We start from the raw sequence: 24500 nt of genomic DNA on the forward strand, positions 1-24500 counted from the left end.
GCAGTCCTCACTTTCTCCTGGAAATAGAACCAGTCTGAATCGAGACTGGGATAAGACAGACTCTAACTTCACACATTTACTGCATTGTCTGTCTTGAGATGTCACCTTTTTTTAAAAAAAACCTTTAGTTATCTTGAGAATGAGACTTAAAAGAAGTTCAGGGATTTACATATTAATGAACAGAAACCTGCAACCCATTCTAAAAGATGAAAGACTTAACAACAATCTATGTTTGTACAATATATCATTTCAGTTGCATGACATTGTAATCTTTTGCTATAGTCTTATTGTCCTGCTCCACTACTATCTGATGAAGGAGTAGCACTCTGAAAGCTAGTGCTTCCAAATAAATCTGTTGGACTATAACCTGGTGTTGTTTGATTCTTAACATAATTATTCTAGATAGAGTACAGGGAAGATTTACAGGAATTTTGTCAGGGCTTAAAAATGCAGAAAGATTGAACAGGCGAGGGTTATTTTCCTCAGAACAGAGGAGACTGAATTTTTTTAAATTGAGCTATACAAAAAAAAAGAAGCTTGGATATGGTGGTCTGGAAAGACCTCAGCAGAAAGTTCAGTTCAGTTATTGGAAAGCACAGAATTAACATGATTGGTGGAAAATTTAGGGGGAGTATGAGGAAAAACCATTTTTTCACCCAAAGTAGATGCTTGTCTGGAATTTGTCATCTTGTTTAATGCTAGAAGTGAAAACTATTGACTCATTTAAAAGGAACCAGAATCTACATATGAGCCACTATAAACTGTAAAACTTATGGAACAGGTGCTGGAAAATGGGATCAAAACCAGTGGCTCGTATATTCTACTTGTACATGAGATAAATAGCCATATTCTGTCGCATTACATCTATGTCGTTCTATCGTTTTGAAAATGGAAGATTCAAAATAGTATAGTGGCAAGGCCACCATGAACCTGACTTGACACAAGATTTTGCAAAAGGAATCTGAAAATTTAGCCCTGTGTATCAGCAGGAAAGATGCCTACAGTTAAGAAATCCAAAATATAAAAAGGTCCCTAGTCTACAAGGCTCACTACACTAGGAACTGAATCAAAGTCAACCGTACTGAATTTTTCAGTTCCAAAAATAACTGATTCTGGTAGAATAGTCAATCTACCAAATTTAGCAACATGTAGGACTTGCTGGGATTTGAGACAATAGTAAAAGTCATTATGTAAATATACAGATGCTCATAATGAAAAAGAACATGGGGAAGTTTTTGTTTAAAGGTATAAGTATCTGAAAGGATTAATACTGACCAATGCCTTCAGTAGAATCAACTATAATGATGTTGTATCAAATCAGTGGGAAAATAATTTATGATCTCAAAAGGAGTGAGACCCATCATTTGAGTTTTTTGTAGTATCTGTAACAATGTGTATCACATCAATTTAATGTGTACCTAGTTGTTGTCATCTAATAAACTACATCTTATTTGAGACCCTGTCTCATTGGCCAATGAAGTAACTTTCTCCCATCACATTTGACCAAGTAGGCCCTGTAGATTCCTACTCAGAGAGAGGTAGCAAATCAATCTTATTGTGATCAATAATTCAGAGAGCTATTATGACATTATGAACAGTGGCACAAAAAATTGCTTAGAAAACACCACCAGTTATGAATTGGCAGAGTGGTGCCTCGAACAGTCTTCCCACTTGGAATGGAAATTTGAAAATATGGTTCTGTAGCTTGCCTTGAATCCATGATATATAACCTTTAGCCCTTTTCAAGGGAATCAATTTTTGCACATCTACTGGGAGATTTGAAAATCCCATTGATAGATCAGGTGCCTTGGTTTCATTTCTCATGTGAGAAATGGATGCGGTACCATTGAAAATCACCCTCATTTGATCAGTTTATCATGTTCAAAGAGGGCAGTCAGGCTAGTTCACTTCAACAGTCGGTAACATCAAAAGGAAAATATAAATTAAGGCTGCATATAAAATGATACCTTAGCGTACAGATTATGTACATTCTTCTTTTTCTTTTGAAGTGTGAGTACATAATATCTGTTTTAAATGCACATGCATTATATCATAGATAAACAAGTGAATGAATAGCAATCATTTAAAAAAATTAACTCAATAGCTGACCTGTTGCTCCTCAAATTATCCCATGGAGAGGTGGGATAGATGCAGTGTTAAAAGGTTTTTTTTCACAAGGTTTGTCACGCTGGGCACATAACCAAAATCTCAGCTTAATCAAACAGTGAAGGTGTTGAGAATTTGAGAAGTTAAAAACTCTAAATTATACAATGATGGGAGCAAAAAAAATCACCAGAACTAGAAAGGCAGAAATACTCCAAAGTATCACAGTTACCATAAATATTATCATTAGCATTCACAAAAGGCATACAACTGAACTTGGGAGATGAGCTATCATAGGGGCTGCCTTTTGAGTTCATATCTGTTCCACAGTAGATCATAGTTCAGAGGTACGTTCTTGCTTTACAGTAAAGAGCAGGCTGCAGTGTGGCTTCTCCACCTGCTTACTTGTCAGCTGTGATAGCACTTTTGCCCCTCAGCTAGCAGCTCGTGGGTAGCAAAACGGACATAAGAGATTTAGCTCAATATGAGGCATGACATGAGGAATGTCAGATCAGTCATCATCCCAATGGAGGAGAAAGTTCAAGGGGCTGAACGCCTCCTGCTGTTCCTTTTTCTTATGGTCCTCATAGTCTTCTCCTCCCAATGGGGTAGTACTGCAGTGCCAAAGGTATCACTTTTTTAGATGAATGCCCTGTCTGCTTTTTTGGATAGGCAAAAGATCCCCCCCAGACTATTTAAAAAAAGCAATAGAATTTTCATCAGTGTCTTACCATTCCGTATTTTTGTACCAATATCACTGAAGCAGATAACCTAATCCATACTCATTGGCCTCTGTGGGAGATGCCTTTGTGTAAATTGGGCAGACCTGCTTTCTATTTTTGTAAAATTGAACTACACTAGGAACTCAACCTAAGAGTTTTGTATCTTGCAATAGATAGCTGACACAGTGTAGAATAAAGTTCCTTTTATAGACATCTCTGTGATGCCCAAATTTCCAAATCTGTACAGTTGAAGCTGCGCAGGAGCGAATGGAGAGCAGACTAGGAAGGTAAGAGATTATACAAAACTTATCTCGCAGATTTGGTGCCTTTGCTTTGTGACCGGAGCTGAGCAGGAGTAAATGGTTAGCAGTCTGGGAAGGTCAGAATTGTTGATTCTGAAGGGGAAACTGAAAAGTGACATCACAGGAGGGCTGTGATTTGATTGGCTAATAAGTGGTCTGCTAAATTTGAACCGGTGTTAAATTGAAGTTTGTTAATTTATTGGTAACAACTTGCATGAGCAGAGATACAAAAGCAGTTAAAAATTTAAAAAATTAAAAACTAACTAAATAAAATAAGGATGGAGGGTCATGTGTTGTGTTGTTTCTGCATGATGTGGGAGCTGGGAGACTCCATTGAGCTTCCCAGTGACCATGTCCGTACTAAATGTTGGTTGCTGGAAGAACTCCAGCTCAGAGTTGAGGTGCTGGAGTCTGAGTTTCAAACATTGTAGCACATCAGGGAGGAGGAGAGTTACCTAGATGCTGTGTTGGTTCAAGGAGGCATTCAAGTGGAGAGAGGGAAGAGAAATTTTTAGATTAGATTAGATTACTTACAGTAGTGGAAACAGGCCCTTCGGCCCAACAAGTCCACACCGACCCGTCGAAGCGCAACCCACCCATACCCCTACATGTACCCCTTACGTAACACAACAGGCAATTTAGCATGGCCAATTCACCTGACCTGCACATCTTTGTGACTGTGGGAGGAAACCGGAGCACCCGGAGGAAACCCACGCAGACACGGGGAGAACGTGCAAACTCCACACAGTCAGTGGCCTGAGGCGGGAATTGAACCCGGGTCTCTGGCACTGTGAGGCTGTAGTGCTAACCACTGTGCCACCGTGCTGCCCACACTGCCACCGTGCCGCCCACAGTTGTCTAATTGGGGCTAGTATAGTTAGAGGCATAGACACTGTTCTCTGTGACCAGGAGAAGGTTGTGTTGCCTGCCTGGTGTTCAAGTTTGGGATGTCTCATCTGGATTGCAGAGGAACTTGGAGTGAGAGGGTAATGATCCAGTGGTCATGGTCCACGTAGGTACCAATGACATAGATAAAACTAAGGCAGAGGTTCTGCTAAGGCAGTCTGAATGGTTAGGAGCTAAATTAAAAAGCAGAACCAAAACGGTAATAATCTCTGGATTACTACCTAAGCTACAAGCTAATTGCCACACGGTCAATAAGGTTAATCAGGTAAATGCATGGCTCAAAGATTGGCGTGGGAGAAATGGGTTTGAATTCATGGGACATTGGGACCAGTACTGGGAAAGAAGGGACCTGTTCCGATAGAATGGTCTTCACCTGAACTGTGCCAGGACCAGAGTCCCAGTGAGTCACATAAATAGGACTGTAGACAGGGCTTTAAACTAAATGGGAGGGTTCAGTTATAGGGGAAGTTAGAAAACTTGAATTGAAGGAGGAGGTAAGAGTGCAGAACTCAGGAGAGGTTATTAAAATCTCCAACACAGACACAAATAGGATCAAGTGTATGGAAAGGTTAGGAATCAGACTTCAAGCATCACTGGCCAAATGGGTGACAATGAGAAGAGAAACGATTTCATATAGAACCGAAGATGTTATATCCAATGCATGCAGTATAAGGGATAAGGGAAAAGAACTTGAAAATGGCAGGAATGACGTGGTTGGTATCATGGAGGCATGATTGCAAGGGGATCAGGATTGGGAGCTGAATATTCAAGGATTTACATCCCATCAAAAAGATAGGCAGATGGGTGGGGAAGTGGGTTTGCCTTATTCATAAGAAATTAAATTAAATCAATAATAAGAAATGAAGTAGGGTCTGATTGTGTAGAATCCATGTGCTTGAAATGAGGAGGTACAGGCTTGCAAACAGTAGTCAGGAGCTGGGGTACAAGATACACCAGGAGATAGAAAAGATGTGTAGGAATGACAAAGTTACAGTGATGGTGAGGGATTTCAATATGCAGGTGGACTAGGAAAATCAGGTTTGGAGAGGATTGCAAGAAAAGGAATTTGTGGAATGTCTACGCAATGGCATTTTGGAGCAGCTTGTGGTGGAGCCCACTAGGGAACAGGCAATACTGGATTTAGTGTTGTGCAATGAGGCAGCTAAGGGATTTTTAAGGTGAAAGAGCCCTTAGGAGGCTGTGATCATAATATGATGGAATTTAATCTGCAATTTGAAAAGGAGAAGATAGAATCACAGGTAATGGTATTACAGCTGAATAAAGGCAACTACAGAGGCATGAGGGAGGAGCTGGGTCGAATTATCTGGGAGAGGAGCCCAGCAGGAAAGACAATGGAACAGCAATGGCAGGAGTTTCTGGGAGTATTTCAGGACACACAGCAGAGATTCATCCCGAGGAAAAAGAAGCATGGTGCAGTGAGGATGAGGCAACCATGGCTGACTGGGGAAGTCAGGGACAACATAAAAGCAAAAGAGAAAGCATATAATGTGGTAAACGCCAGTGGGAAACCAGAGGATTTTAGATTAGATTACTTACAGAGTGGAAACAGGTCCTTCGGCCCAACAAGTCAACACTGACCCACCGAAGCGCAACACACCCAAACCCATTCTCCTACATTTACCCCTGCCCCTAACACTACAGACAATTTAGCAACCTAACCTGCACATTTTTGGACTGTGGGAGGAAACCGGAGCACCCAGAGGAAACCCACGCAGACACGGGAAGAAAGTGCAAACTCCACACAGTCAGTCGCCCGAGGCAGGAATTGAACCCGGGTCTTTGGCGCTGTGAGGCAGCAGTGCTAACCACCGGGATTAAGAGGCTTACAAATACCAGCAGAGGGCAATAAAAAAAAGAACTAAGGAGGGAAAAGATTAAATACAAGGTTGCGTTAGCCAGTAATATAAAGGAAGTCTGTAAGAGATTCTTTAGATATAAAAAGAATAAAAGAGAGGCAAAGTGGACATTGGGCCACTGGACAATGATGCTGGAGAGATAGTAGTGGGAAACAAGGAAAAGGCTGAGGAACTGAATAAATATTTGGCATCAGTCTTCACAGTGGAAAACACAAGTTATATCTCAAATTTTCAAGAGTGTGAGGGGACAGAGCTAAGTATGGTGGCCACCACCAAGGAGAAGGTATTAGAAAGACTGAATAGCCTGAAGAGGATAAATAACCTGGACCAGATGGACTACACCCCAGAATTCTAAGGAAGATAGCTGAAGAGATAGTGGAGGCATTGGTGGTGATCTTCCAGGAATTGCTAGAATCAGGGAGAGTCCCAGAGGACTGGAAAATTTGCTAATGTGACACCTCTGGTTAAAAAGGGAGTAAGGCAAAAGTCTGAAAATTACAGACCAATTAGCCTAACCTCAGTCACGGGTAAGATCTGGAAATCTCTTGTGAAGTATGAGATTTCTGAAGGAAGTGTATGGTAATATAGGGCAAAGTGAGCATGGTTTCATCAAGGGGAGGTCATGACTGATAAATCTGCTAGAATTCTTTGTTGACATACTGAGCAGGTTAGATCAAGGAGAGCCAATAGATGTTATCTACCTGGATTTCAAGAAGGCCTTTGACAAAGTGCTGCACAAGAGTCTACTGAGTAAGATAAGGGCACATGGCATTAAAGGCAAGGCATTAGAATGGATAGAAGCTTGGCTGTCTGGCAGAAAGCAGAGCGTGGGGATAAAAGGGTTCTTCTATGGATGGCAGCTGGTGACAAGTGATGTTCTGTAAGGCTCAGTGTTGGGACCACAACTTTTCACTATATATTAATGATCTGGATAAAGGAACTGAGGGCAATCTGGCTAAGATTACAGACAAAACAAAGATAGGTAGAGGGACAGGTAGCATTGAGAAGACGGGGAGGCTACAGAAGAATTTGGACAGGTTAGAAGAGTACTTTGGTAGGAAGAATAGAGGTGTGGACTATTTTCTAAATGGGGAGGAAATTCAGAAGTCTGAAGCACAAAGAGACTTGGGGATTCTAGTCCAGGATTCTGTCAAGGTAAATTTGCAGGTTGTGTCAGTAGTTATGAAGACAAATACAATTATGGCGTTCATTTATAAAAGCAGGAATATACTTATGAGGCTCTAGAAGGCTCCGATCAGACCACACTTGGAGTATTGTGCACTGTTTTGGGCCCCATATCTCAGGAAGGATGTACTGACCCTGGAGCGTGTTCAAAGGAGGTTCACAAGAATAGTTCCAGGAATGAAAAGCTTAACATATGAGGAACGTTTGAGGAGTCTGGGTCGATACTCAATGGGAGATGACCTTCAGATTTGTTGTAGTTACTGGTTGTCCTGGATGCTGTCTGACCTGCTGCACTTTTCCAGCAACACATTTTCAACTCTATACTCAATGGGGTTTAGAAGGACGAAGGGGGGTCTAATTGAAACACACAAATAGTGAATGACCTGGACAGTGTAGATGTTGGGAAGATATTTTGAATTGGTAGGACAGCCTTAGAGTAAAGGCAAGACCTTTTAGAATGGCGATGAGGAGAAACTTCTTCAGCGAGAGACTGGTGAATCTATAGAATTCACTGCCACAGAGGGCTGTGGGGGCCAGGTCATTCAGTATATTTAAGACAACATAGATTGTTTCCTGAGTATCAAGGGAATCAAGGGTTACGGGGAAAGCGGAAGAATGGGGTTGAGAAACTTATCAGCTATGATTGAATTGCAGAGCATATTCGATAGGCTGATTGGCCTAATTTCTGCTCCTATGGTCTTAAATGGTCTAAAATAAAGCCTGTTAGGCTCATTTTTCCAAGTTCAGTACTTTGTTTCTCTAGGGGAAGGTTAATCTCCTTGCTACTTGTGACAAGGGATGAAGATGATGAAAGGATAACCTCTGTGTTTTGGAGAAACTAACACCAAGGGTAACAATTTAAAAATAAATGCCCCCCCTCCCCCATTGAGAATGGAGATGAAGGGAGTATTTATTTCTCGAAGAGTGGTGTATGTCTGTGAAATTCTCTTCCCCACAGAGTGACGGAAGCAGGGCTATTAATATTTTTAAGGCTGTTTTCTTTCTATTAATTCACAGGATGTTAGCATTACTAGCTCAATCAGCATTTATTGCCCATTCCTAGTTGCCCTTGAGTCCCTGTGATGTAGATACACACATAGTGCCTTTAGAGAGGGAGTTCCAGGAGTTTAACTTGGTGATACTGAAGGAACGGCCATATATTTCCAAATCAGGATGGTGAGTGTCTTGAAGGGAAACTTGCAGGTGGTGGTGTTCCCATGGATCTGCTGCCATTATCCTTCTCGTTGATAGTGATCCTGGGTATTTAAAGTGCTGCCTTAGGAGCCCTGTTGAATTTCTACAGTGTATCATGTAGATGGAATTCACTGTTGTCACTGCATATTGGTATGAAGGGAGTGAATATTTGTGCATGTGGTACCAAGCAAGCAGACTGTTTTACCTTGGATGGTGTCGAGCTCCTTGAGTGCTTTTGGAGTTACACTCATCCAGGAGAGTGAAGATTACTCCACCACACTCCTGACTTGTGTTTTATAGATAGTGAACAGGATTTGGGGAGTCAGAAAATCTGCTACTCCCTGCGGGATTCTAGCCTCTGTCCTGGTCTTGTAGCCACTGTATTTATATGGTTATTTCAGTTCAGTTACTGGTTTTTGGGAGCCCCTACTACGTTGATAATTGTGGGTATTCACAAAAAGGGGAGTCTGTGGCATAACACTGATAATCCATTACTCTACGATAAAGTTCTGGGACAAATGTTTGAATTCCACCATGGTAGATGGTGTAAATCAAATTTAATAGCATTTTGGAATAAAAAGCTGGCCTAATAGATCCTCAATGTTAATAAGGAGACAGTTCCAGAATTTTGACCCAGTTAAAAGTATATAGATGTTGTGTTTATTTATTTCCAAGTCAGGATGGTGAATGTCTAGTAGGAGAACCAGTCGGTGGTGTTCCCATGTATCTGCTGCCTTTGTCTTTCTAGTTGAATGTAGCTGTAGGCTTGGAAGATGTTGTCTAAAGAGCCTTAGTTAGATAGATTCCTGAACAACTTGGAAATGAAAGGGTATGGGGTAGGCAGAAAATGGATTTGAAGCCACCATCAGATCAGTCTTTATCTTATTGAAGAGAAGGAACAGAAGTGAGGCGGCACGGTGGCTCAGTGGTTAGCACTGCAGCCTCATAGCGCAGGGACCCGGGTTCGATCCCAGTCTTGGGTGACTGTCTGCGTGGAGTTTGCACATTCTTCCCGTGTCTGTGTGGGTTTCCTCCGGGTGCTCCAGTTTCCTCCCACAGACCAAAGATGTGCAGGTTAGGTGAATTGGCTTTACTAAATTGCCCATAGTGTTAGGTGCATTAGTCAGAGGGAAATGGATCTGGGTATGGATGGGTTACTCTTCGGAGGGTCGGTGTTGACTTGTTGGGCCGAAGGGCCTGTTTCCACACTGTAGGGAATCTAATCTAATCAGAAGGATGGCCCACAACTGTTCCTCATTCTTATGTCTATATGTTCATACATACGTATTGAAGTTACAAAACAAAATGAGTTACAGCAAGGTTTGAAGAAAATATTCAATTCATAAAAAGACTGTTTGTCTTTCTGGATAAAAATACAAACAACACATTTTAACCACAATATTTAACTTTCATATTTTAAAAAAATCAATTTAAATTTAATACACTTATTACACAAATTACAGATTTTAACTCTTAGAAAAAGGAGGTGGAAATATCATTGGGTTTTCAACAGAAAATGACTTATGCTGAATTATCCCAGGAATCATCTGATGAGTGTTAAACAATGGATCCTCGCTATTTCTTATCACTTTGTCAGATCTAACAGGATTGCATCTAACTTATCTATCTATGGTGGATTTTCAGACAGAATCCTCTTTCCTGTTGGAGCTCCAGAAAGCCAGCTTGCACTCGTAATGTAGAGAGGGAAAAAACACCTTGTAGTTTAGCATGAAGAGTCTCCTCTTAAAAAATCTTCAAGCAAATACAGATGACAGTAATGTATTTTCGGTGTCTCTTCTGTTCTTTTTCTATTTGTCTGAACCTATTCTGTGTTTCTGGACACTGTGCCGTCATGGCCTGAGTATTCAATTCAGTTTTGTGAATTAATTCCTTGGTAGGTTGACAATTGTTACGCTGGAAAATGCATCTGCTGTCGTCTGTAAGTTCCTCAGACACCCCATCTCAGAGATACCCATCTCAAGGCAGATTCAAAATTCTACATTATGGAGGTAGAGGTTCAAATGAAGAGTTATACTGGATTCAAAATATTATCTCTGTTTCTCTCTCTTCACGGGTGCTGCCAGACCTGCTGAGTTTCTCTAACATTCTCGTTTTTTTTCCAATTTCCAGCATCCAAAATATTTTCCTTTCACTCATCCTTGTCAAGTCTTTATCTTCTAATAGAGAGACCAATAGTTTATCATCTGTCAGTATGAGCATTTTCAAGCCAAAGATGTAATCTGAAAATCACTTGCAAGCCCACGCAGGGCACCCTCCTCCTCTGGGATTGCATACCATGTCTTTGGGTCTGATTTTCAAAGCCTATGTAGTTGCTCCTGAAAGAACACTGCTCCTACACTTCTAGCTGATGCATCAGTATGATGCTAGAAAGGGATGGAGTGTAATAGGTCAGGACATCCATGAATTCCAGTGTGTACTTAATCTTTTGGCAAGCATTCTTCTGATGTGATTCCCAGCAGCATCTTTGCAATTTCTTAAGGAGTTGCCTCAAGGGTTCTATTTATGTTCTAAATTAGGCAAAAATATGCCAATTGTTTTACATTTGATTTTTTTTTTGCAAGTCATGAACTGCTTTCAGAGTGAGATATATATTTACATCTTTGTTTTCTGTGTGTCTGCCATTTTTCCATTACTGTTGACAATATCTCCTCGAAACAGATTGTTTTGTCAAATTCACCCTTGTGGTGAAGAGTGAATGCGTCAGTCTACAAATGTTTGATAATATTATGTACCCTCTGGTCATGCCCCCCACTGTTTCAACAAATGTTTGATAATATTATGTACCCTCTGGTCATGCCCCCCACTGTTTCACCGTGGATCAATATTTTATCCATGTGGCAGATGATCCCTCGTAAACCTTAGAGGCTATTGGATACAGTCTGTTGGAAAATTTCTGGTTAATCCCAAAAGGCAATTAGTTGAATCAAATTCTCCCAGACAGAGTCATGTGTGTAGAAGGCAATCTTGATTGCACACATGATAGCATTTGTAAGAACGCAATGTCAGCATTGAGCTTTGTGAAAACTCTTATATTTAGATAATTCAGCCAAACTCTCATCGACTGTCGTCTTAGAATGACATTTTTTTGCCATTGCCTTGTTGAATTTTGTGTGAGGATGGACCATAGGGGTATAGTTGTAGGAACCATGCCTGAACACTTTTCAGTTTGTTTCATTGCCAGGAAAATGACAATTCTGATACCTCCTCAATTTGCTCCTGAGCGTGTTTTATTAAAGGATGCAAAATCTTTCTACTGTGTAGAAATTATATACTTGTAAAATTCAGTTAAGCACAAATGCGTCAGTTCTAACATTTTCTGAATTTCATTAGTACCTAATGGAAAAGCATTGCAACATCACATAGATTGTGATGTTAAATCCCCTCATGGGGTGCTGATACAGTAATGCTTGTGGAAACAGCAGAGTAAATCAGATAGCAATATCAAATTTCTCTATTTAATCATGCATGGGTGGGTGCAGGAAATGATTGCACAATTTACTCCTTAATAATGAATGCAGTTAGCCTCCCTACTATTCTTACAAAATCTGGCCATCTTCTTTCTAAAATTGCAAAAAGCACAAGAACATGGAATAATACAACATGGAAGGAGTCCATTTGGCCTATTGTGCTAGTTGTGGTTCTTTGAAACAATTATCCAATCAGTCCTATTGCTAAGCCTTTCTTTGTAGCTTTTCAACTACCATTTTTTTCACAACTAGTACATTTCCACTTCCATTTTGAAAGTTACTACTGAATTAGCTTCTACCACACTTTGGGAATTGTGCTCCAGTTCATAAAAACTTGCTGAATACAACCAAATTGTCCTCATTTTACCCTCACTCTCATCTCCCAGGAAAGATTTTTCACCGTCAGAGAGGAGATGATAGAAAATATTTCATGCTGCATTCACTTTAATTTCAAATTTTTGTTTGTGACTGAATTTTTCAGATAAAATGGATGATTTACATAGATAAGATTGGTAGTCTAATGCATATATTTTGAATAAATGAGTTAGAAAAAATATTATTAAGTTCATAGATAATTGTTCTCCCCACATTAATCACTTCTAAACATACCTGGTATTTTCCAAAACCAGTATTTTGCTGCCAATTATCACTAATCCATTTTTCTTACAGTTGGAAGAGTTTTTTTTAATTCAAAGAATGTCATCTTTGCTGGCTGAGGCAGCATTTATTACCCACTCTTTGTGGTCCTCAAGGAGGCAGCGGTGAGTTGTCTTAATGAAATGCTGCACTTCAAATGGTTTAGGTACACACACAGTGCTACTAGGGAGGGATTTCCAGGAATTTGACTCAGTGTTTTAGAGTTATAAACAAGCAATCTGGAAGGATGAGAGATGCCACTGTTGTGGTTAAATCTCCTTACCCAGAATACAAGGGAACTCAGATATGCAGGCTAGCTTTGTGTTTATTCAAACAACCTCATAGAATGGATAGATAGAATTTTGTCTGATACTCTGTCCCAGTTCTATCCCACATCTGTCACGTTCAATACCCACAGAAATGACCAATCTTTAAAACACATATATTGTTTAGATTTCAGACCTGCACAATTGACAAAAGTCTTTCTCTTATCCTGTCTAGAGGAACCTGTTTATACTCTCGAGTATGCTTCCAAGGCTGATATAGGCTTTAGGGTATACAAGGTTCCTCTCCAGTCATTTCCACTGAGATGGACTCTTGGGGTGTTCAAATGTGCCTTATCGTACTAACTTGTAAGGTGTTGCCTTACTCCTGTTGTAATTCATTTTTATAAAATCTTATTTAATTCCCACTACACTACTTAACATATTTCGTAAAGATAAAGTTAACTTTTGAACAAAACATTCAGTCATTGTACAATCCTTCCTTTGAATAAAAGCCACCTTCCCAATATTTTGTTGTTAATCTACAATAAAATATCTATCTCAGGTTTAGCTTTCAACCATTCTCAATAATCTCATGATTCAAGTGTCAATTGGGATCCATGGGACTGTATAAAATTAGAAAAAAAGACTAATGTCATTACATCATTGCATTAATTTTATTATGGATTCACTGTTCCTATAAATTGGAGGTACACCAGATATTTAAAAATGATATAGTGAGAAAACAGGGAATTATAGACCAGTCATCCTGACATCTGTAGTGGGAAAATACTACAACGCATGATAAAAGATTTAATAGCAGAGCACTTGGAGAACAGACAGGATCAGACAGAGTCAGCATCGATTTATCAAAGGGAAATCATGCTTGACAAATAGTTGATAAGGGTGGCAAGTACTGGACTTGCAGAAGGTATTTGATAAGGTATTGGAAAATTGTGTGAACTTAGAATGCATGGGATTGTGGGTAGTGTACTGACATGGGGTAGGAATAAACAGGTTCACCAGAGAAACAGTTGAGAAATAGAACTGATTGTAGCCAGAAAAAGATGGTATTTATGCTAATTACAAGGCTTGCTAGTGATAGTGATGGGCGATGGGGTGCTGGAGGGTTGGAGGTGGCGGGCGGGGGGGTGTCACTGGACTTGAAATGTTAATTTTGTCTTCTCTTCATAGATGTTGCCAGACTTATTGGTTTTCTCTCGCAATTTCTGCTTTTGTTTGTTTAAGATCTTCAGCATTCACAGTTCTTTGTTTCAGTAGTGGGAAGAATTGGGATCTGCTTAGCACTGAGGTGAAATGAGTAGTAATGATGTGCACGGAAATAAAGTATTTCCTGTTCATTAGTGACATTGGGAATTTACCATTTACACATTCAGGATAAATCAGAATTCATTCCTTTGAGGTCAAGACCAGATTTTTCCATTTTTCCTGTATTTTCCCCCTTCTGATATTTGCCCATGCAACTCAAAAGCCACAAAGTCACTCCCGGAATCCAAGTTTTTGCCCATTGACAGAAATTCACAAAATATATTCAGTGAGTTTCAATACTTTAGAAGAGAAACCGTAAACCTACTTTAATTCTGCAGCTGCAGCTATGTCAGGTTGAGACAGTTTCTGTGCGGCTTTATCCAGTAGAAAAACAAAATCTATATATCTATTTAAATTAGGGTCTATTTTAAATGGAAAAAGACTGTGGATGATGGAAACCAGAAACAAAATCAGAAATTGCTAGAAAAACTCAGCAGGTCTGGCAGTATCAATAGACAGAAAGAAGAGTTAACATTTCAGGTCCAGTGATCCTTCTTCAGAGCCATGGCTTTGGAGCTGCCAGACCTGACGAGGTATTTTTTAAGCAATTTCTGTTTTTCTTTCCATTTTAAATGGAGTTGTTAATCACCTTCCCAAAATGTCATGATCAGTCTCAGCTAGTGTTGGTTTTACTCATATATTGCTTAAAATAACTGCATCTAATTCAATTGTTTGTGGTTGATTTTTTATCATTGAAAGGCAAAAAAATGCACAAAACAATGGCTTGATCGTGTTTGCACCTGAATTGCTGTGACAGAAACAAATCAATTTATTCAACATCTATTTATACATCAGAAATAGATTTATTCCTATCGCTAAGCTATTAAAGCAAAACAACTTTACCAGCATTTATCAAATTCTTGTGTCCTTCCCTACTATTTTTTCTCATTTTGAATTTAATGCTTTTCATTCGTAGAATATTATTCTAATCTAACATTATTTTCTCCTTTGATTTTTTTAAAGCAATACGATGTTCACTTTCTTTCATTCTTCAATGTTGTGTGGGAGCTGATCAGATACTTTAACAAAAATACACAGTCCTAGCTCTCAAATACCCAGAATCTGAAGATCAACAACTTTATATCATCAACATAACCAAGTCAGGCTTTGACACTGGGACAATTGTCGTCATCTGACCTGACAAAACATCTTTTATTTCCCTGGAAGCTTCACCGTCACTGATCCCTCACTCGACCACTCCACCTAGCCCACAATAAACCTCAACCTTGGCTCTGCATTGGATATCCCAGTAAGGCAGTGTGGTAACTGCCTGTAAACAGTGATTCAGAGCTGTTCACCAGAAATAATGAAGTGTGATTCAAACATTAAAACAAATGCTTGAGAAAACATCAAACAAATGGCATGATCACAGCTTCCATTAGCTATCCAATGCTCACTAGAATTTAAAATTTGATTGAGTTTTTGGAACTTTGGAACATCATTTTCAGAAGAGAGCTGTGACATCAGAGCCAGTGTTAAGCCATGATCGGTGAGGGAAACTTTGATCCCTGACTCAGGATATTTGGAGGTTCAAGACCACTGAAGGGGTTGGTGATGTGGTCTTTCAGATGAGACATTGAATCAAGGCACCATCTGGCTTTTCAGGTTAATGAAAAAGATACTTTGGCATTATTCATGAATCTCCTGTTATCTTGGTTAATATTTATAGTGTCATAAAGTCATAGAGCTATACAGCCGACCAGATATCCAAATAATCTAGTTCCATTTGCCAGCATTTGGCCCATGTCCCTCTAAACCCTTCTTGTTCGTATACCCACCCAGATACCTTTTAAATATTGTAATTGTATCTGCCTCCACCATATCTACTGGCAGCTCATTCCATATTTGCACCACCCTCTGTGTGAAAACCTTGCCCCTTAGGTCCCTTTTAAATCTCATCTTAAACCTATGCCCTCTAGTTTTGGCCTCATCCACCACAGGAAAAAGGCCTTGGCTATTCACTTTACCTGTACCCCTCTTGATTTTATAAACCTCTATAAGGTCACCCCTCAGTTCCCGATGTTCCAAGGAAAATAGCCTCAGCCTATTCAGCCTCTCCCTATAGCTCAAACCTTTCAATGCTGGCAACATCCTTGTAAATGTTTTCTGAACCCTTTCGAGGTTCACAATATCCTTCCTATAGCAAGGAGACCAGAATTGGACACAATATTCCAAAAGTGGCCTAATCAATATCCTGTACAGCTGCAACATGACCTCCCAACTCCTATACTCAATGCACCGATCAGTAAAGACAAGCATACCAAACCCCTTCTTCATGATCCTGTCTACCTGGAACTCTACTTTCAAGGAACTATGAACCTATACTCTTTGATCTCTTTGTTCAGCAACACTCCCCAAGTGCTTACTATTAAATGTGTAAGTCCTGCCCGATTTCCCTTTCCAAAATGCTGCACATCACTTTTATCTAAATTGAACTCCATCTGCCACTCCTCAGCCAGATTGTCTTGTCATTAACTTATTGCTGTTTATGAGTCTTTGTTATCTCCAAACTGGACACAACTGTAATTACAATAAACATGCTTGCAGAGAGGGACAAAGAGTTAACAGTTTGAGTCCAATGTGACTTTTTTCAGGTTTCGCTTTTTTTCCCCCACATTGCTGCTGGAAATACTGAGTCTCTTGAGTATTTTCTACTTTTATTTCAGATCTCCAGCATTCATAGTATTTTACTATATTTGCAGGAAAAGTATTTGTGGGGCTTAAAAATGCTTTGGGGTAAACTGAGATCAAAAAGGTGCTTATGCACATGTAATTATTTCTTAAATGAACAAGGTGTTTTCTCCTAAAGTTGTTTTCCAAGAATGACAAACGATAAGCAAAGACTTTCATTGATAGGATACTATGTTGCCAATGCCAGAAACCTTATTTACTCTTGAAGGTTAGTCACTGTTGCAGATATTTTCCATTCAACCTGGAACAGATGGGACTTAAAACCAGGCTTTCCTAAAGGGATACTGCCATTGCGTCACAAGGTTCCTTATTTGTTGTTGTACTGGGGAAAAATGGCAGCCAAAAACATGACGTAAACAGCAATATGATAATGGCTAGATAATTGTCTTTTTAGTGATGTTGGTTGAGGGATAAATATTGGCCAGGACACTGAGAATAACTCATCTGTTTTTGTTCAAAACAACACCATTGCTTCTTTAAAATCTACGAAACGAGGTGGATGTGGCCTTGATTTATCATCTCATCTCAGAAATAGTATCTCTGACAGAGAGTCAGCATTGATTTTTGAGAGTCAGCTCAAGCTCTGTAGTGGGATTTGAATCCAGAATTTTATGATTAAGATCAAGCCAGAGTGCAACTCACTGAGCTACACTTGACATTCAAGCTACAACCAAACTGCAAGAACAATTTTCATTTTTATTCAAGAGTTGATCAGACCCCTGTAGTATTCAGAGATATACATTTCTTTGGAAGAAACCGCGTGATCTTCAGAGTTAGATTTTGCATTTTGAAAGAGATAATTAGCCTTGAGGAGTTAACAGAACATATACCATGCCTTTCATTTGAGATCATAAGCTATAATTCCTGCTGAGAAAGAGTGAACCAAGGAGTATATTATCATCATTTTGTTTTTAATTATAGAAACCCTATAGTGTGGAAACAGGCCTTAGGCGCAACAAGTCCATACTGACCCTCTGAAGAGCATCCCACCCAAACCCAATCCACTATATTTACCCCTGACTGATGCACCTAACCTACACATCCCTGAACAGCAAGGACAACTTACCATGGCCAATTCACCTATTCTGCACATTTTTGGATTGTCAGAGGAAACTGGAAGACCTGCAGGAAACCCACACAGATACGGGGAGAATGTGCAAACTCCATACAGACAGCCACCTGAAGCTGGAATGGAACCCAAATCCCTGGCATTGTGAGGCAGCAGTGCTAACCACTGAGCCATCGTGCCACCCATTGAAAGCAGTGTTTAGACAGTTTTCAAAATATCTTCCCTCCAAAAGAAAAACAAATATTAAAGAGAAAAGAAAGAGCATCAGCTTTATCTTTATTGTACTATAGGCATCAGTCACTTCTATGCCTGTGCTTTTTTGGGTGTCTATTGTACTCCTTCCTATAGTTTTGATCAGAATCTAGATTTATATTTTTAGTCTTAGAATAAACAGGACATCTGATTCATTCTACATAAAACCCTCCTCCTACCTCTCTTTGCTTAACCCTATCAACATATCTTTCGATTGCTTTCTTCCTCATATATTTATATCGCTTTCCCTTAAATATATCTAACATCTTTACCAATATTAATGACTTAGATGAAGGAACTGTGTAGCATGTCCAAATGTGTTGGTACAGTTACACACAAGATCTTAAATGGATTTGACAAGATAGATGCTGAAAGTGTATGTTTTCCCCAGTGAGGAAGGCCATACTGAGGAACCAGCATAAAAATCAGGGATAAGATATGCTGACAGGGTTAGGCAAAGAGTTGTAGGAGTTGGTTTTTATGTAGAATAAAAGGAATGAATAAAGTAAAAATCAGGGATGAGGCAGAGTACTTTTCTCTCAGAGAGTTTATAATTCTTTACCCAAGAGACCAGTTGAGGTTGGCTGCAGAATATTTTTGAGGCAGTGGTACATAAATTCTTGACCATCAAGAAGGAAGCCAAAGGGAACTAGTAGTGGTCAGGAGAAATACGAATTGAGGAAAAAATCAGATTTGTCATGAACCCAATTGAATGGTGGATTGGGCTTGAGAGCTGAATAGCCTACTCCTGTTCCTAATTTGTATGTTCAGATAAAGGTGGCAGAGTGAATGATGTAGGGAATTCAAATTAGTTACAGAGGAATGCAGACAAGAACATGCTGGATGGAAGACGACACGGCAAAGTGTGAAGTTTTCAATCTGCTGGAAAAAATCATATTATTAAATGTTTTTGGAGTGGTGATTGTGATGATGTTGCTCCTTTAACAAGGTTATGTTGTCCTCTTTTTTTCCAGAGAGTCCGTAAACGACATAGACTCCAAATGTCTAAGTTGAAGGGTTTTAGGTCCAATTTGATTATATCTAACAGATACTGCCTCGGGAAAAAGGTTTTTAAGTTTAAAAAAAAAACACAACTGTGGAATAAAAGGGGAGTGGCCAGTTCTCTCAGCTTATCCTTTCTTTGGTTTGGTTTGGTTTCTTCGGTGGTCTGGCCATTCACCAACAGCAGTCAGGCAGTTCTGAAGCTTCTGGACCCAAAGAATCACGTCCAGGCTGATTCTCCTCTCTCTCTGACTTCTTTCCTCTAAGACCCTGTGCTTGATTTTACCTTTTGTGCCAAGAGGTGTTTATGGGGATTGTTGCAAGTATTTGGAACAGCATTATTAAGTTGGGATAATCTGTTGGGTCTTCAGATAGGTTAAGTTATTTGGTGTTCTGTTCGTGTTTCATTTGGTAATCTTGTAAATAAAATCTGTTTTGTTTAAAACTATGTGGTTTGACCAACTGCATCCCTCCTGGAATAGCCATGTTACACCTGCTTAAACAGCAAAGTTAGGGTCTGGGCTGACTTCTTTAAATGTTTTGTGGGGGTCTGGCCTGATTCATAACACGATGATCTGGAAAATATTTCAGTTCCAAGGAACCTTGCCGTCGTTAAAAATGAATCGTAAAGTTAGCATGTTGATACAGTCAGCAATTAGGAAAGTAAAAAGCATATTAACTCTTATTACAAAGGGATTGACGTAAAAGTAACTAAAAGGCTTAAAAGCCTATATAATGATGAAGCATTCCTGGTGTGCTGATTTGGTCACTTTACTGTATAGAATCTCTACAGTGCAGGAGCAGGCCATTCAGCCTATCAAGTCCACACCACTCCTCTGAGGAGCACCCACCCAGACCTATCACCATCCCTGTAATCTTGCATTCTACACAACCAATACACCTAGCCTGCACATCTTTGGACTGTGGGAGAAAACCAGAGCACCTGAAGGAAACCCATATAGGCATCCATCCAAGACTGGGATCGAACCCAGGTCCCTGGTGCTGAGAGTTAACAGTGGTGACTGCTGTGCCACCATGCTGCCACATTATAAAAGGAACTCCAACAGCAGATTTTCACTATGGCTCGGGTAGGATGTACACTCCCTGAATACTCTGCAGGTACTCTCCAGAGAGCAATTTGAAACTCTAAATTTACTCATTGAATTTATAATAACCTCAATTCCACACAGAATCTCAATGATTCTCATATCAACCTCAGCAATCTTTTTGCACAATGTCCAATGCATTTAGACCCTTCGAAAAACATGAAGACTATTATTTCCTCTGGTACCAAATGGCATACCTCCCCTCCTAATCTGTATGTTTTCATGTTCGTATGATTAATATAAATAAAAAGTCCTGAAGGCGCTCTGTGCAATTTCTTTCTTATCCTCACATGACAGATCAATTCAGTCTTTTAAATAGTTAGTATTGACTGGAATAATTTTTGTCCATATTTGTGAAAGAAAAACATTGAGATTATTTTGGAAGTGAGTAGTCAATTTAAGAATACTGAGTAATGAGCAGTGAAATGGTAATGTCCATTAAGTGAATCAGAGGTGAATGTTGTAAGAAAAATTATTTTGTTAGTGTCTATTAGCTCTGCATTTGTAGCTCAGTGAATGAAATGTTTAATCTTAGGATATTCTACTTAGCACGAACGGTCAATAAAATTAATGAAGATTTGCTTTTATAGTGGAAATTTCCCAACTCGGCTTTGCAGTTGGAATGGTTGAGGAAGTTTTGGAAACTCCTGCTATGGGCAGCACCCCGATGCTGTCCTGGCTCTGGGTAGATTTTTTAGGGACATGAGATTGCAACTATGAAAAGAGGCAATAGATCAATCCAATTAAGATCCCTATGCTGGAACTGCATGGATAAAATAGCCATGGACAACAGGATGACCTGCACCATTGGTTTCATTCTGCCACCCTTCTTTGGCAAGTTCTCTGAGCTTTTCACCCCGACTTCATTATTCTACTTCACCAGTTAAATGGACTGTATCTTCCCAAAATTTGCAATTTTGTGGAAGGTTTCTGTCTGTGAGCTTCAGAGAATTATCTCACACAGTTTTACACTGCTCACTTTCTTAAAGATACACCATGATATTTCCCTCAAGATATCTCACTCACCAGCAGCAGAAATACTCATTATTACTGGGACTTTCTGGATTAACTTCTGTGGGAGCATTTTAAAGCTCAGCTCTGCAGTAGTCCAAATACTATTAGTCAGGAATAGGCCTTTACAGATGCAGAATGTGAAATTGCCCCAGAGTTAGCAAAATACAAGCAAATTGGTTTGTTGGATTTGTTGACAGGGAGCTGGAGGACCTGGTTGTCAGGGTAATGGACAAGAGGCCTACCCTTTTTCCTCAAGACCAGCAGAGGAGGCCACAGGCCTTGAATCTACCAGCCTAGTCTGACATTGCCCACCGGCTCAGTACAGTATCCATGATCTGGAGAAATGCCCAGCAGAGCAGGAAGAAAGTTAATAGCCTTTTGTGCGCTGCAAGGGTAAGTGCCATCATTTCTCTTTAGAATCTCACATTCACCTTATCTCTTCTATTACCCACCACCTCCAACCAATACTCCTGGTCTACCATTTCCACTGTTGCATGTAGCATCTTCCCTCAGTGGCTCTCAACTACCCTATCCTGCCAAACTATTAATCCTTCCTGCTATTTTTACATTTTATTAATTCCTCTATCTGCACCAACACTGATAGCTGGGCCAGTTTTCTGTCATCTCAATCCATCCCTTTGTGGTATTGCAGGAGAAAATGGCCCACAATAAGGCTGAATGAACTTAGATAAATGGTGGCGTGCCCAACATCTATCTCGTCACCCATCCGGAGGAGAGAATCCATGTCTTAATGAGAGAGAAGCATGACTGCTCACATGGTGATGCCAAGACCTCCATGTCCTATCAACTAAGTAAGATTCATTGTCAAATGCTGCACTGCTCTCCTATGACCACCACAGAAAATGTATATTTAGTATGTTCGAAATTCTTCCCTATTTTGCAACACCCTCTCTTTCTTATCTTCTGCAGATACCAACCTCCACCCATGAGAGACCTGCCACACTGAATATCATCTCCTCCATTCTCACAATATTTTCCCAACTGTCTCATCATTGCTCACATTTTGCAGGGCCTAGGAAAATTGAGCTCAATATCTCTCGACCTTTCTTTTATCTCTATCCATAAAGCTATAGCAGAGAAGGAGCCATTCAGCCTATCATATCTTTTTGCAAAAGCAATCATACTTTGACCCCCAGCCCCTGTTCTTGATCTATAAACCTGTAAATTCCTTATCAAGGATGTGCCCAGCTCCATTTAACAATTATTCATGGAGGCAGCTCCCACCATCTTTCTGATAGAACATTCCTGATCTTGAAACTTGAGTGGAAAACATATTTAAATTATAATTTGTTTGGCTGTATAATTGCTTACAATGAGTCAGTGGACCTGTTCATACAAAAGACAATGGTGTGGAGGCTGGTGGTGTTGTACATTGATGGAAGTAGTGCAGTAGTGACATCTCCTTTGAAAGAGTTTGAAAATAACTTTATGGTAATTCTCATCAGTGGCAGAGAAACAACACTTACAGGGAATGAATTACTGCTATTTGTTCTTAGACAATGGAACCGGAGAAATTAATGGCAGTTCTACAAAATCAAAGCTTTATGTAACAATCATTCTCTTTTTCAATTGTTCCTGCAAGCAAATAAAACTGAGTTGTTGTAACCATTTCCTTTTCTGATACTTTTCACTTTTGGTGTGCCAATGAAAAGTAAAAGCTTCAAAATGCCATTCTCTGAAACATTGGCTTTATGTAAATGGTTTAAAATTCTTCCTTCAACTTACTTTCTGCTCATTTGATTGGCAGCCTTGTGGGTTCTTTCTCTTTATTGATTCATGGGCCTTGCTGATCCACATTATTGTCCGTCCCTAGGTACCCTTGAGAAAGCGATGGTGAAGTGCCTCCTTGAACCATATGCTGTAGGGAGAACACAATGGCTTCAGGGAGGGAATATCAGGACTTTGACCCAGCCATAATGAAGGAACTGTGATGTATTTCCAAGTCAGGATGGGGAGTGGCTTGGAGGGGAATTTGCAGGTGTTGGTGCTCCCATGTATTTTCTGCCCTTGTCCTTCTTGATTGAAATGGTTATGGGTTTGAAAGGCACTAAGGATTTTTGGCAAATTTCTGTGTCACGTATCCAGTGGAGATTTTACTCCCCTATTCCCACTGATTCCAGTTTAGCTAGGGCTCCTTGATGCCTCCCTTGATCAAAAGTGGCCGATATGTCAAAGGCTGTTACTTTTACCCCACCGCTCAAATTCAGATCTTATGTCCATGTTTGAATAAAGGCAGTCATGAGGTCAGGAGCTAAGTGACCCTGATAGAACAGGAAAGCGATGTAACTGAGCAGGTTACTGATGAACGAGACACTTAGGACAGCATTTGGCTGGGTTGGATTTGTCTAGCTTTTTATGTATGGTCATACCTGGGCAATTTTCCACATTGTCAAGTCGATGCCAGTTTGTAACTATATACCTTAAGAACTTGGCTACAGGAGCAGCAAATTCCTGAGCCCATGTTTTCAGTACTATTGCTGGAATGTTGTCAGAGCCCATAGATTTAGCAGTTTCCAGAACCTCCAGTCTTTTCTTGATATCATATGGAGTGAACTGAACTGGCTGAAGACTGGTATCAGTGATGTTGGGAGGAGACCAAGATGAAACATCCACTTGGTACTTCTGGCTGAAGATTGCTGCAAATGTTTAAGCCTTAACTTTTGCATCGATGTGTTGATCTCTTCCATCATTGATAATGCAGATATTTGTGCACCCTTCTTCTCAAGTGAGAAGTTTAATTTTTCACCACTATTCATGGCTGGATGTGTCAGGATTACAGAGCTTAGTGCTTGGGTTGTGGGATTGCTTAGCTCTGACTATCACTTGCTGTTTATGCTGTTTGACATTTGATTTGATTTTGATTTTGATGTCACACATACTCAAGTACAAAAGTACTGGAGTACTGTGAAAATGTGTAATGTCACCACACAAGACATCATCTTAGGTACAAGTACTTAGGTACAGAATCTTAGAACAAGGTAGAAAGAAAGAACAAAGTTCAAAGTTAAGCACTGCAGACTTTTTTTTAAGTAGAAAAAAGAAATAAAGCTGCAAGTTCAAACATTAGGCTTTCATATGTGCATAGCCACCACGGGACTGCAATTCAAGGAAACACCAAGGCTGGAAGTCCACGCAGAGGCTACACAGGACTGAGAGACTGCCACATACTGCCAAAAGACTACCATGCTGGGGCTACTGAGCGATCGTCACACCAAATCAAGAGACAGCCATGCTGGGCCAAAAGTCCACCACACTGAAAGACTACCATGCTGGGTCAAAGGTCCACCTCACTGAGTCAGGAGGTCGTCACAACAAGTTGGGAAGTTGTCTTACTGGGTCT

Source organism: Chiloscyllium plagiosum, chromosome 2 (genome assembly GCF_004010195.1).
Source record: "Chiloscyllium plagiosum isolate BGI_BamShark_2017 chromosome 2, ASM401019v2, whole genome shotgun sequence".
NCBI lineage: Eukaryota > Metazoa > Chordata > Chondrichthyes > Orectolobiformes > Hemiscylliidae > Chiloscyllium > Chiloscyllium plagiosum.